The sequence below is a fragment of the Sus scrofa genome, chromosome 2 (assembly GCF_054392235.1).
Source record: "Sus scrofa isolate SSC_HxYL_T2T_F1_AM1 chromosome 2, Sscrofa_HxYL_maternal_Yorkshire_Landrace_v2.0, whole genome shotgun sequence".
Taxonomy (NCBI): domain Eukaryota; kingdom Metazoa; phylum Chordata; class Mammalia; order Artiodactyla; family Suidae; genus Sus; species Sus scrofa.
The window spans coordinates 123,017,154-123,029,247 of NC_139384.1; the positions used below are offsets into that span (position 1 = coordinate 123,017,154).

Consider the following 12,094-nt stretch of genomic DNA (forward strand, 5'->3'; position numbering starts at 1 on the left):
CTCTAATGATAGTTCCTCAGAAGCTCTCCAGACAACTTGGGCCATCTTTTTACATCTTATTGACCGTAACTTTGCTTTGGGAATATCTCTGCCCTCAATAAATTCAAGGGGGTTGATGCTAAGAAAAAAAGAAGAGAATAATTATTGGATAGGTGACTAGAAGTTTCTGTTGGACCTCTTAGAATGCAAGCTTCCTGAAATTGACCTACTTTTCTCAACTGTGTTCCAACTCAGTCTCCCTGGTTAGCCCACTCTATCACTTTTTGAAAGGACCCATAGTATAGTTAATATAAGGAAAGAAACATGGTTCCCTAGTCAAAGGAGTAGTTCATTTCTTATTCTCAGCTATATTGAGAATAGCTGATTGAGCATATTTATTGCTCGTTAGTTTTCATGATTAGGTAACCCTTGAGTTTTCACAGTAATGGAATACTAGATTATCATGGATAACAACAGCGGAAGGTGGCAAAATGCCCAAATTAAACAACAGTTTTCAGAGTTTTAAAAAAGAATCCCCACTTAAATTGTCAAGTGAGTTTCACACATATGAAAGTAAATGAAGAAACCATGTACTTTTCTAAGTATTCTCAAATTCTGTGCTTGTAGACAAACCCACACACAGAAGAAAATTATAGTTCGTATAAGTGAAAAAGACAGAAGGAATTCTTCTTGTTGTTTAAAGGAAGTTGTCAAGAAAAGTGTCTTAATATTTTAGTCTGTTGGTGTGAATTATATATCACTTAGGGATAAACAACTAAGGTAATATCTTTTTAGTTTCTCTCTTTTGCCTTTCCCTGTTTACCCTAACAGAGTGGGGTTAATGAGGAGTCAAATGGTAAAACTCTGAAGAAAGCCAGAGTCAGGTTTGCCAGAAAGTACATAGTTAGTGCCTCCTGAAGGAGGAAGGGGAGGACATATTTGAATCCACAATATGTGTCATAGGAGCCATGAAACTCTTGGATTGGTTAGATAATACTACAGCCTCTTCCACTTGTTCAGTTAAGTTCTTGACTATGGTCAATTGATGTCTTTTGCTCAAACCAGTTTGAGTTATGAGGGCCTCTTGTCTTGACTTGTCTTGGATGCCAGACTTGTATTTACACATAGTTGGCTTCACATCCTTAGGACACAGGAGTCTTTGGGCAAAGGACCCAAATTTTCTTTGGCTTGGTTTCTTTACCTCTGAAGTGTTGTTATGAAGATGAGAGCGAGAACATGAGGAACAGACTTGGTACCTGGTCTGTACCAAGTGGCTTAAAAATTAGTTAGGTGCTAAAGAGAGAAAACAGGCTAACAGGAGATTTTTAGACAAAATGACGTATTCTTGTTCTTTTATTTCCCCTTAGTGCAGTGTGATGATCAGTTGAACATGTACAGATGGAAATTTGTTCTATATACTGTACATAAATAAACATGAATGATAAATTTTGAAATAATATATTTATAATAAAAATAGTTAATACCACAGCTATAATAAACATAATTTTTGAGCTATAATTGCCATATATTAGTTTCAGGTATACAGCATTACAGTTTGATACTTACCTGTATTGTCAAATGATCACAAGAAGTCTAATTAATTTAACATCCAAACCATCTATCCACCCCATAGTTAGAAATTTTTTTTTCCTGTGATGGGAACTTTTAAGATCTAGTCTCTTAGAAACTTTGAAAGAGGTAATATAGTACTATTAACTATAGTCACCATTAAAGTTTGTACCTTTTGACCACCTTCATACATTTGTCCACCCCACCTGTGCCGCAATTTTGGCAACCACCAATCTGTAATCTGTATCTATTAATTAGGTGGAGGATTTTTTTTTTTTTGGTATGTTTTTTAGATTCTACAGATAGGTAAAATCATGCAGTATATGTCGTTCTCTGATTTATTTCACTTAGCATAAGGCCCTCAAGGTTCACCCATGTTGTTAAAAATGGGAATATTTCTTTTTTATTGCTGAGTAATAATCTATTGTGTATTTATATACATGTTATACCCACATTAGATTATTATATAGAGTATATATAGTATATAACATATACTATATATATATATATATATAACATATACTATATATATATATATATATATATATATATATATATATATATATATATAGAATACACAGTAGATTATCTTTTATGTAGAGAGAAAGAGGGAACGTTTCTTTTTGGCCGGGAAGTTTACCCACAGCATATGGACGTTCCCAGGCTAGGGGTTGAATCAGAGCTGTAGCCTCCAGCCTACACCAGAGCCACAGCAACGAGGGATCTGAGCTGCCTTTGCAACCTATACCACAGGTCTTGGCAACGCCAGACCCTTAACCAACTGAGCGAGGCCAGGGATTGAGACCACATCCTCATGGATGCTAGTCTGGTGTTAACCACTGAGCCATGATGGGAAAGCTAAGAGAACATTTTCTTTATCCATTCATCCATCAGTGGACATATAATTTGCTTCCATGTCTTGGCTATTGTAAATAATGCTACAGTGAATATGGGTACATACATTTTTTTAGATTAATGCATTTCTCCCTTAAGCCTGTTACTATTTGCTTTATATATTTAAGTGCTCCTGTATTAGGTGCATAAATATTTACGTGTTACAGTCTCTTGTTGGACAGATCCCTCTGTCATTATGTAATGATCTTATTTGACTCAAATTTTCTTTCATTTTCATTTGCATGGACTATTTCTTTTCATCTCCTTATTTACAGTCTGGTATGTCCTTATATCTAAAGTGTGTTCCTTGTAAGCAGCCTATAGATGGGTCTTTTTTTTTTTTTTTTTTAATCCTGTCATTTGTCTTTTGATTGGAGAAATTAGTCCATTAATATTTAAATTATTAACTGATAGGACTTATTGCAATTTTGTTTATTTTCTGGCTGTTTAGAAAATCCTCTGTTCCTTCTTCTCCTGCTCTTTTCCTTTGTGATTTCATCATTTTATGTAACAGTGTGCTTAGATTCCTTTATCTTTCATGGATTATGAGGCTTACGTAAGACAACTTATATTTTATGAGTCTATTTAAGTTGGTAACGTATTCAAGTTCGATCACATTCTAAAGCTCTGTATTTTAGCCTACCTTATATTTTATATATTTCTTAACAAATTATTTATTTGTTTGTTAACCTTCATAATCGCTTTACAAGTGATTATCTTATCAACTTTATAACATTAGATTATAATGAGTTTTACTATTTATCTACCAAAGAGATTTATACTTTCATACGTTTTCCTGTTACTAATTAGTGCCATTTTTTGCTGAAAGAAGTCTATTTAAATTTTCTTGTAATGCCAGTTTAGTGGCAATGAACTCCTTTAGCTCTTGCTTATCTGGAAATCTCTATCTCACCTTTTTTTTTTTTTTTGGAATTTATAAGTTTAATTTACCCAGTTTTTTTGTTTATTTGTTTGTTTTTAATGATCATAACAATCTGATTCCACAAGATTTCCATCCCACAGCCCAGGCACATCCCCTCACTGTGCAAACTGTCGCCTCTGGAGACCATAAGTTTTTCAATGTCTGTGAGTCAGCATCTGTTCTGCAAAGAAGTTCAATCTGTCCTTTTTTTAAATTCCACATGTCAGTGAAAACATTGGATGTTGGTGTCTCATTGTACGGCTGACTTCACTTAGCATGATAGTTTCTAGGTCCATCCATGTTGCTAAAAATGCTGGTATTTCTTTCTTTTTATGGCTGAGTAATATTCCATTGTGTATATATACCACATCTTCTGGATTCACTCTTCTGTTGATGGACATTGAGGTTGTTTCCATGTCTTGGCTATTGTAAATAGTGCTGCAATGAACATTGGAATACATGTGTCTTTGTGAGTCATGGTTTTCTGTTGATAGATGCCCAGGAGTGGGATTGCTGGATCAAATGGTAGTTCTGTGTTTAGTTTTCTGAGGACTCTCCATACTGCTTTCCACAGTGGTTGCACCAACTTACAATCCCACCAACAGTGTAATAGGGTTCCTTTTTCTCCACACCCTCTCCAGCACTTATTGTTTGTAGACTTTTTCATGATGGCCATTCTGGCTGGTGTAAGGTGGTACCTCAGAGTGGTTTTGATTTGCATCTCTCTGATAATGAGTGACGTTGAACATCTTTTCATGTGTTTCTTGGCCATCTGTACGTTTTCTTTGGAGAATTGTTGGTTTCGATCTTCTGCCCATTTTTTGATAGGCTTGTTTGTTTTTTTGGTATGGAGAGGTAGGAGGTGTTTATAAATTTAGGAGATCAATCCCTTGTCAGTCGATGCACTTGCAACGACTTTCTCCCATTCTGTGGGTTGTCTCTTTGTGTCGTTTAGGGTTTCCTGTGCTGTGCAGAAACTTTGAAGTTTGATTAGATCCCATTTGTTTATTTTTCTTTTTATTGTCAATACTCTGAGAGGTGGATCTGAGAAGATGTTGCTGTCGTTTATGTCAGAGAGTGTTTGGCCTATGTTTTTCTCTAGGAGTTTGATAGACTCCTTTCATCAGTGGTCTTATATCTAGGTCTTTAATCCATTTGGAGTTTATTTTTGTGTATGGTGTTAGGGAGTGTTCTAATTTCATTCTTTTCCATGTGGCTGTCCAGTTCTCCCAGCACCACTTATTGAACAAGCTGTCCTTTCTCCATTGTGTATTCTTTCCTCCTTTGTCATAGATTAGTTGGCTATAAGTGCATGGGTTTAATTCTGGGCTTTCTACCCTGTTCCACTGATCTATATTTCTGTCTTTGTGCCAGCTCCATGCAGTTTTGACAACTGTTGCTTTGTAGTATAGTCTGAAGTCCGGAAGACTGATTCCTCCAGCTCCGTTTTTCTTTTTCACGATGTCTTTGGCTATTCTAGGTCTTTTGTGCTTCCAAACAAACTTTAAAATATTTTGTTCAAGTTCTGTGAAAAATGTCTTTGGTAATTTGATAGGGATTGCATGGAATCTGTAGATTGCCTTGGGTAGTAGAGTCATTTTGATAATATTAACTCTTCCAATCCATGAGCATGGTATATCTTTCCATCTATTTGTGTCATCTTTGATTTCTTTCATCAGTGGCTTGTAGTTCTCAGAGTATAGGGCTTTTGTGTCTTTATGTAGGTTTACTCCTAGGTATTTTATTCTTTTGGATGTGATGGTAAACAGGATTGCTTCCCTAATTTCCTTTTCTGCTTTTTCATTGTTAGTATATAGAAACACTGTCGATTTCTGTGTATTGATTTTGTATCCTGCGACTTTGCCAAATTCATTGATGAGCTCTAACAGTTTTCTAGTAGCTTCTTTAGGATTTTCTAGGTATAATATCATGTCATCTGCAAATACTGATAGTTTTAGCTCTTCCTTTCCAATTTGGATTCCTTTTATTTCTTTTACTTCTCTGATTGTTGTGGCTAGGACTTCCAGAACTATGTTGAAGAGTAGTGGTGAGAGCGGACATCCTTGTCTTGTTCCTGATCTCAGTGGGAATTCTTTCAGCTTTTCACCATTGAGAATGATGTTCACTGTGGGTTTGTTGTATATGGCCTTATCATGTTGAGGTAGGTTCCCTCTATGCCCACTTTCTGAAGGGTTTTTATCAGAAATGGGTATTGGATTTTGTCAAAGGCTTTTTCTGCATCTATTGAGAGCATCATAGGGTTTTTATTCTTCAGTTTGTTAATGTGGTGTATCACACTGATGGATTTGCGGATATTGAAGAACCCTTGCATCCCTGGAATAAATCCCACTTGATCATGATATACAATCCTTTTAATGTATTGTTGGATGTGGTTTGCTAGTATTTTGTTGAGGATTTTTGCATCCATGTTCATCAGTGAAATTGGCATGTAATTTTCTTTATTTTGTGGTATCTTTGTCTGGTTTTGGTATGAGGGTGATGGTGGCCTCATAGAATGAGTTTGGGAGTATCCCTTCCTCTGCAATTTTTTGGAATAGTTTCAGAAGGAGAGGTGTTAGCTCTTCTCTAAATGTTTGATAGAATTCACCTGTGAAGCCATCTGGTCCTGGACTTTTGTTTGTTGGAAGTTTCTTAATCACAGTTTCAATTTCAGTACTTGCGATTGGTCCATTTGTCTTTTCTGTTTCTTCTTGGTTTAATCTTGGAAGATTGTACTTTTCTAAGAATTTGTCCATTTCTTCTAGGTTGTCTGTTATAGTTGCATATAGTAGTCTCTTATGATCCTTTGTATTTCTGTGATGTCCGTTGTTACTTCTCCTTTTTCATTTCTAATTTTATTGATTTAAGCCCTCTCTCTTTTTTTCTTGATAAGTCTGGCTAGGGGTTTATCAATTTTGTTGATCTTTTCAAAGAAGCAGTTTTTCATTTCATTGATCTTTTCTGTGGTTTTCTTTGTTTCTATTTCATTGATTTCTGCTCTGATCTTTATGATTTCTTTCCTTCTACTAACTTTAGGTCTTGTCTGTTCTTCTCTCTCGAGCTGCTTTAGATGTAAAGTTAGCTTGTTTATTTTAGCTTTTTCTTGTTTCCTGAGATGGGCTTGTATTGCTATAAACTTTCCTCTTAGAACAGCTTTTGCTGCGTCCCATAGGTTTTGGAGTGTCGTATCTTTGTTGTCATTTGCTTCTAGGTATTTTTTAATTCCCTCTTTGATTTCTTCAGTGATCCATTGGTTGTTTAGTAACATGTTGTTTAGTCTGCACGTGTTTGTGTTTTTTGCAGTTTTTGTCTTGTTGATTTCCAGTCATACAGTGTTGTGGTCAGAAAAGATGCTTGATATGATTTCAGTTTTCTTAAAGTTACCGAGGTTGGATTTGTAGCCTAGGATATGATCAGTCTTAGAGAGTGTTCCATGTGCACTTGAGAAGACTGTGCATTCTGTTGCTTTTGGATGAAATGTCCTATAAATATCTATTAAGTCCATCTGATCTAATGCTTCATTCAGGGCCTGTGTTTCCTTACTGATTTTCTGTCTGGATGATCTGTCCATTGCTGTAAGTGGGGTGTTAAAGTCCCCCACTATGATTGTGTTATTGTCGATTTGTCCTATTAAGGTTGTTGGCAGTTGCCTTATACATATTGTGGTGAACCTGTGTTGGGTGCGTAGATATTTAAAATTGTTAAATCTTCTTCTTGGATTGATCCTTTGATCATTATGTAGTGACCTTCATTTTCCCTTAAAATATTCTTCATTTTAAAGTCTATTTTGTCTGCTATGAGTATTGCTACTCCAGCTTCCTTTTGATTCCTGTTTGCATGGAATATTTTCTTCCGTCCTCTCACTTTCAATTTGTATGCATCCCTACAAGTGCAATGGGTCTCTTGAAGACAGCATATATATGGGTCTTGTTTTTGTATCCATTCAGCCAATCTATGTCTTTTGGTTGGGGCGTTTAGTCCATTAACATTTAAGGTAATTATTGATATGTATGTTCTTATTGCCATTTTATTAGTTGCTTTGAATTTGTTTCTGTTGCTCTTTTTCCTTTCCTTCTTCTCTTGTTCTTTTCTGCCTATAGAAGTTCCTTTAGTATTTGTTGTAAGGCTGGTTTAGTGTTTCTGAATTCTCTCAGCTTTTGCTTATGTATGAAGGTTTTGATTTTTCCTTCAAATTTGAACGACGCCCTTTCTGGGTAGAGTAATCTTGGTTGGAGGCTTTTTCCTTTCATCATGTTAAGTATATCATGCCACTCCCTTCTGGCCTGCAGAGTTTCTGTTGAAAAATCTGCCGATAGCCTTATCTGGGTTCCCTTGTGTGTTGTTTCTTTTCCCTAGCTGCTTTTAAGATTTTTGCTTTGTCTTTAATTTTGGTCAGTTTGACTAGTATGTGTCTTGGTGTATTCCTCCTTGGGTTTATTTTATATGGTACTCGTTGTGCCTCCTGGATTTGAGGGAGTGATTCCTTCCCCATGTTAGGGAAATTTTTGACTATTATCTCTTGGAATATTTTTTCTGTCCCCTTCTCTCTCTCTTCTCCTTCTGGCACCCCTCTAATATGGATGTTGGTGAGTTTCACGTTGTCCCAGAATTTTCTGAGAATCTCTTTATTTGTTTTCAATCTTTTTTCTCTTTTCTTTTCCACATCCGTGATTTCCACTAATCTGTCCTCCACCTCGCTTATTCATTCTACTGCCTCTTGATTTCTGCTGTTAGCTGCTTCTAGTCAATTTTTTATTTCAGTTATTTCATTTTGCATCTCTTCTTGTTGAAGTTTTGTATCTTGTATCTCTTTGGTCGGTGTTTCCTGTAAGTTATCCATCTTTGCCTCCAGTTTATTTCCAATGTCTTGCATCATCTTCAGCATCAACAGTCTAAAGTCTTTTTCCTGGAGACTGAGAATCTCCTCATGGCTTAGTTCTTTTTCTGGGGTTTTTCCTTTCTCCCTCATCTGAGTTATAGTCCTCTGTCTTTATTTTTATATGTGGTGACCTTTTTACAGATAATAGAGTTGTAGCCTCTCTTACTTCTGAGGTCTGCCTCCCTGTGGCTGAAGTCAGTATGGGGGTTTGGTGTAGACTTCCTGATGGGAGGGGCTGATGCCTGCCCCCTGGTAGGAGGAGCTGATTCTAATCCCTCTGGTGGGTGTGGCTTAGTCTCTGGATGGGATTAGAGGCAGCTGTGTGCCTGAGGGGTCTTTAGGTAGTCTGTTTACTGAGGGGTGGGGCTGTGATCCCACCTGGATTTTTGTTTGCCCTGGTGCTTCTCAGCAGCTGGCTGATGGGTGGGGCAGATTTTCCCAAAATGGCCACCTCCAGAGAAAGGCAATGCTGCTGAATATTCCCGAGAGCTTTGCTTTCAGTGTCCTTCCCTCACAATAAGCCACGTTCACCCATGTTTTCTCAGGATGTCCTCCAAGAACTGCAGTCAGGTTTGACCCAGATTCCCTTGGAGACTTTGCTTTGCCCTGGGACTCAGGGCACGTGAAAGTCTGTATGCACCTTTTAAGAATGGGGTGTCCGTTTCCCCCAGTCCCGTGGAGCTCTTGCGCACAAGCCCCACTGGCCTTCAATGCCAGATGCTCCGGGGCTCTTTCTCCCTGTGCCAGATCCCCACACATGAGAGTTCGATGTGTGGCTCAGAACTCTCACTCCTGTAGGTGAGTCTCTGTGAACCAGTTACTTTCCAGTCTGTGGAGCTTCCCACCCAGGGGGTATGGGGTTGTTGATATCGTGAAATCGCCCCTCCTACCTCTTGTTGTGGCCTCCTCTTTTTCTTCTGAAGTAGGGTATCTTTTTTAAGGTTTCCAGTCCATTTTGGTGAAGTGTGCTCAGTCTTTAATTGTGAATTTTGTTGTTTTTAGGAGAGAAGTTGAGCTCCAGTCCTTCTATTCCACCATCTTAATCCCCTCTCTATCTCACTTTTAATTCAGAAGGATAACTTGAAAAGTAGTGTATTCTTGGTTGGCAGGTTTTTGTTTTGTTTTGTTTTGTTTCCTTTCTTCATTTTGAGTATATCTGCCACTCCCTTCTGGCCTGAAAAGCATCTACTCAAAAATCTGCTGTTGTCTTCCATGAGTTCCCATGTACACAAGTTTCTTTACTCTTTTCTTAAGAGTCTTTCGTTGTCTTTAACTTTTGACACTTTAATTATAATGAGTCTTGGTGTTGATTTCATTGTGTTCTTGTTTGAACTGTCTGGGCTTCTTGGATCTGGATGTCTATTTTCTTTCAAAAGTTATGAAAGTTTTCCAAAAGTTACGAAAGTTTTCAGCCATTATTTCCTCAAGTAATTTTTCTTCCTCTTTCTCTCTCTCTTCTCTTTCTGGACTTTTAAAATGTGAATGTTAGTTGCTTGATATCCATAACCCCCTTAAACCATCTTCACTCTTTTTTATTCTGTTTTCTTTTTGCAGGAGTTATGCTATCCTGACTTTGAGTTGATTTTTTTTTTCTCCTGTGTCATATAGTCCTCTGTTGAACCCCTTATATTTTTTTAAAAGTAGAATGGATGGCGAGAACTTTGTCAGATACTCAGATCTAATTGTTATGTAGCCTTATGGAGAAGCATGAAGCAATCCAAATTATAGTCCAAGGAAAACTCTAATCCTTAAGATGTGAAAAAGAAACTCCTATCTGAATGTAGCCTTTGTCAGAGCTTTTTAATATGCATTCTCCATTTCTGTAGCCCACCTTCCTGGAGGCTACCTTGAATTTTCTATTTATAGGATAATTTACATTTCATCTGTTGTGCTTTTCAGTTAAGTATTGTATTCCTCAGCTCAATGGCTTTTATTTAGTACTTTCAAAATATTTTCTGTGTCTTTATTGAAATTCTCTGTTGATCCATTCTTCTGAACTTAGCATATTTATGACTATTATTTTGAACTTTTATCAGGTACATCACTTATATCCATTTCACTAAGGTCTTTTCTTGAGGTTTTATCTATTTTTTTTTTAAACAGATTCCACTTTTCTTTCATTTTGCTTCACTCTCAGTTGGTGTATATGTGTTAGATAAAATAGCCACCTCTTCCTATCTTGAAAGACAGTCCCTGGTTCTTGGTAATCTCTCAAACATGTCATTGTCCCAAAGGGAAGATCTCAGTTATCACCTAGATTCAGGCTGATTGGAAGCTAGACTCTGGGGCAATGGCCTTTAAAACCTCTTTCGAGGAAGACTGGGAGATGGGTTTTTCTTTCTACGCCCTCTGTATTGAGCCATGTGGTGATTGCCAGGTAAGAACTGTTAGTTTCTTTTCCACCGTCCCATTGAACTTGTGAACATGGACCCCACTGGCCACCCCCATGGGGTGATCAAGGTAATCAAGGGCACTCCTGTGATGACAACTAATAAATGGAGCACCAGATATGAAAACTGGGGCACCAGGTACATGTTCAAGCTCCCGTCTGGGAGTTACTGGCTCTTGGGAGAGTGGCAGAGGGAGAGCATGAGAATAGTGCTCACCTTGCAAGGTCTCTGTAGAAGAGTACAGTCCACCTTTAGATGTCTGTTTCATTAGAATTCTGCCCCTTGGGCCTCAGCTGTGAAGACAAACTCATAAGCCTCTTTCACTGAAGCATGGGTGCCAGTCTCTTGCCTGTTTTCAGAGCTCTGGGGTGGTAACTGGTAAGAATTCTTTCTTGGTTCAAATTCTATGGGACCCAAGAGGGTAAACCCTGCTGGGTGGCAACAGCACAAATAATAGTGCTAGACAAAGGTATAAACCTCTCTCTGAGAGATCCTGATGAGCAGGAGTGAGGCAGAGGGAAGGTACAAAATGGCCTGTCTTTGGAGAATATAGCAGTAGTCTCCTAGATGTGTGTTAAATTAGATGCTTTCCCTCTTCCCCGCCCTGCCAGGGCTGTACTTTAATATAAGCAAATAAGTCTCTTTCACAGATTGTCTAGATGCTTTTCCTGCCATGTCCTGGGGTGGGTAAGTCTGCATATGTGAGCTCTTTGAAAATTGCTTCTCAGTTAGCTGGGTTTACTGTAGACCTGTGGGTCTCATGGACGCAAACCCCACTGGCTTTCAAGGCTAGATGTTTTGGGGGCTGATCTTTGAGGTGCAGGTCTTAAAAGCTTGTGTGCCAGATTGGGGCTTCAGAGTCTGTGCTGCTCAGGGAGAAGCTCAATGTTTTGAATTCCCTGTTGATGATGGATCACTTAGCCAGAGGTGGGGTATATGGCAAGATTGTCTCAGCCTCTCCTACCTACTTATGGGGTTTTTCTCATTTGTCTCATATATAGGTGACACTCAGCTACTTTTGGATTTTTTTTTTTTTTTGGAGGAAATTATTCTGTATAGAGCTGCAGATTCAATGTATCTCTGTGTCTGGCTTGCCATCTTGAACCAGAAGCTTCATCATTTTTTTTTTTTTTGATGGTTCATAAAGTCTGCTATCCTGTGTACCTTGGAATGACCATAATTAAAGGAGATTTTTATTGTTCTGCCAAAAAACACTAGTAAATAAAAAGCCCAGTAACAGAATATTGCTCTGTTAAGTGCTATCTATCTTCACATGCCTTGCAAGTATTATTAACTAGTTTCTAGTTTGAGATGGTGCCATTAGGCCGCAAGAACTTTCACACTACATAGAATTCACATCTTGAGCTGAGAAATAAGAAATCTGATGCACTCTGTAGTAAACATTTCTAATTTCTTAATTTTTTCACACTTTTTTTTATTATAGGGTATATTACAGATGTG

General features: G+C 37.8%; 1 long non-coding RNA gene across 2 annotated transcripts in view; it reads left to right on the plus strand.

The window, feature by feature from the left end:
• The window catches only part of LOC110259772 (uncharacterized), an 835,641-nt gene that overhangs the window by 773,577 nt on the left and 49,970 nt on the right, over positions 1–12,094 (plus strand). The window lies entirely within an intron of this gene.